This window comes from Bactrocera latifrons, unplaced genomic scaffold (assembly GCF_001853355.1).
Source record: "Bactrocera latifrons isolate USDA-ARS-PBARC rearing strain unplaced genomic scaffold, ASM185335v1 scaffold_19, whole genome shotgun sequence".
NCBI classification, from domain to species: domain Eukaryota; kingdom Metazoa; phylum Arthropoda; class Insecta; order Diptera; family Tephritidae; genus Bactrocera; species Bactrocera latifrons.
The window spans coordinates 300,911-304,074 of record NW_017535407.1 but is presented as its reverse complement, the minus strand read 5'-3'; the positions used below and the strand labels follow the sequence as shown (position 1 = coordinate 304,074).

General features: G+C 31.5%; 1 protein-coding gene across 1 annotated transcript in view; it reads right to left on the bottom strand.

Moving 5' to 3' along the window:
- The window catches only part of LOC108967546 (death-associated protein kinase related), a 189,830-nt gene that overhangs the window by 149,816 nt on the left and 36,850 nt on the right, over positions 1-3,164 (bottom strand). The window lies entirely within an intron of this gene.

The following is a 3,164-nucleotide window of genomic DNA, read 5'->3' as shown; positions in this document are numbered from 1 at the left end:
ATAATTTTAAATTATTATATTAATATTAGAAAATTCATATTCAACCGGCAATTTTTATAAACTAACGCATCATTTTAAACTCATTAAATTATTTTTTAAAACAAGTACATACAAAATTTGGTCCGTAGCTATTTCTTTATATAACTTGAAGTATTTGAATTCCATTTGGATCATGTACATACCTGAAAATAAAGATAAAAAATGTTTAATATTAATTGCTAAAAAAATTTATTATTTTATTATTTATAATAAAAATAGTTCTCTGCTAAGTCAATTTACGAAAATAATATTATTCAGAATAATTTCTTAATTTAGTCAATTAACTAAATGAAGCTAACTAAATTGAGTCAATTTAATTCAGATACACACTAATGTTCGAATCTCACTGAAAAAATTAGATTTGTTCCAGATATACATTTAATAGACTCAATTATTAAATTCAATTTGTTCAACGACATTCGAACGCACACTTACTTTAGTCAATTAACAAGATAATTACTTTCATATAGTCATTTAATTTAGTCAATGACATTCCAATGTCCACTTAATGTAGTCAATTAGACAAAAATAATAATTTACTTACTGCCATTAATTTGATTTAGTCAATTAGCAAATTTAATTATAGTCAATGACATCCCGATAGTCAATGACATTTCCTCAATTAAAAACTAAATTGAGCCAATTACATACAAGAAATTTTTGAGTATACAAGCCAGATTATAAATAGTCAATGTTATTTATAGGGTCAGATTATTTCGTAACAGGGAAGAATCAGCGAAAGGTGGACTTTGCAGACTTACGAAATGTAGGGACCTTCTGCGTTTAACGCTTGGCCATAAAGACGTTGCGACTGGTCGCTGGTAATCGACTAACGCTTGCTTAAGTATTTGCTTTCAGGCCAAACAGTCCAGTAGTGAGTAATAGAAGTTCTTACTTCCTCCCATTCCGCAGTTATTGAGACTGAAATGCTTATCTCGGCAAGATGCGAATGTTGGAAAATTCTTGGGGTGAATCAGTTTTATCAAAAACACAAGACTTCGGGTAGTACAAAGCCTTCAAAGTCGGTTAAGAGATCGTTAAAGACATACCTCGTTCTGATCGACTTTCGACCTCTTTAACTTATCAAAATATTAAAAAAGTAAAGGATATAGTGCTTGAAAATCGTCTTTCGCGAATCCGTTCGAATATTTTTGATTATTTTTAGATATTTTGCATATGAAACGCTTTCTTGCTCGACTCATCCCGATAAAGCTTAATAGTTTTCAAAACGAGTACGATTGCGAATTTGAAGCCAAAAACGCAATGAATACTATTAATCAAGCACCCTATTTAACAGGTTTAGCTACGTGTGATTTTTTCTTAATACTCAAACTGAAATTGCTGCTCCGTGGAACCCGTTTTCAGTCGATCGATGAGATAACACTAAATTCGCTGAAGAATATGAAAGCCAGTCCCAAAAATGCTTATGAAAAGTGTTTCGAAGACTGAAAAAATTGTTGACATAAGTGTATTACATCTGATGGTGATTACTTTGAAAGCGACAAAAAAAAATTATAGATGGATAATTAAATATTTATATAAAGTTTAATAGCACATGTTTCACTTACATACATTTCATCTACCGATTTTTACTTAACATTTGCCGTAAAGCACATTTACAGAGATATTGAGTTCATTTACTTATTGCAAAGATATGTATGTACTATGTTTAGTTACAGTCTCTCGCTCTTCCCTTCCTTTAGTCTCGCTTGCCCTCTTTCAATAATGACTATCAACATTTTCTGAATATGTATTTGTATTTTCCCAATATTCAGCATTCCTATCTTGCCCTCAGCGATCATTATCTTTCACCCTTTCCCTGTCCAACAATTTATAACACACAAATAATCAATAATTATTTCTCTAGAACAACAACAAATTAAAGCAAAAAAAAAAATAATAGATAGATAGAGAGATATTTGAAGGGCAAAAGGCGACCAAAACGTCACTGCAGGCATCCAGACGCCTTTGTATTTGAGCCGATTCGAAATGAAATTTATTTCATTTTCTAATTGCAGCAAAACAAACAGAATATACATATGTATATACATAATAGAATATAAATATATATTATGAAGCGACAACAACAAAGTAAGCTAAGCATGAGCTAATGCAACTCTAAGAACTTAGAATTATTCGAAAAAAATATCGAAAGATTGAAGTGTGCTACTGGCTGCCATAGAACTACTTGCGTCGACGTCGATAAAGACGAGACGCTTTGCTATCCAACACTTCGACACTTCGACGGATATGAACGCACAGCGCCGTATTTCGTAAAAGTACGGAAAGGAATGCGCGCATGGAGCGCTTTGGTGGCAATACAAATTAATCGAAATTAGATTAAATGGAATTTGTGATGTGGTGATTTCATGGAATGTGCTGAATAATGGCGTAATAGATAAAAATGCTGGAGCTCTTGCTGATGGTGGTGATAATTGTGGTCATTGCTATTTAAAAGAGTCGGCATAGGTACATTTATAGACACATGAGCAGCGCGATATCGCACATTTGCACTTGAGCAGTGCTTTKTGGCGCTATAAATTCACGAAGATTTGACGTTGCTAAATTTGTTGCACACTCTTCACTGTCGATTAATTAAAGCAAAAATCGTCAGATAAACATTTTGAGCAATTATCTGCATTTTTCACTTTACTCGTTGCTTCACTTGCTGTCATTTTGAATTTATGGCTGCGTTAGCCTTGAACTGTTTTCGATTTTATTCTTTTTTTGTTTGCATCTTAGCAGTCATCATCACAACCCTTTCGTGGATTCGCCAATTTGGTGAAAACATAATAAAATTGGCTATAAAAACGGTGAGTAAATGTGGTGAACATATGTATATGTATATAAACGAGCATGGTAAATTATATTGTTATTTTACGATTTTTTTGGTGTTTTTTTTTTTAATTTTTTGGTTTTTAGATTTGTTAATTGTTTGAACGATTTGCTAAAATTTTTTGTTCGTTAATACATCTAGTTCAATTAATTATAATAAATTATAAATTTCCATTCAAAGAGCTGGTGAGTAGGATTTCGTTAGACGATGGTGAGAATGTATTTTTGAAATTGAATTTTTTTTTTAATATTATTAATTTTTTAACCAGATTTTTATTTTGTCATTTTAT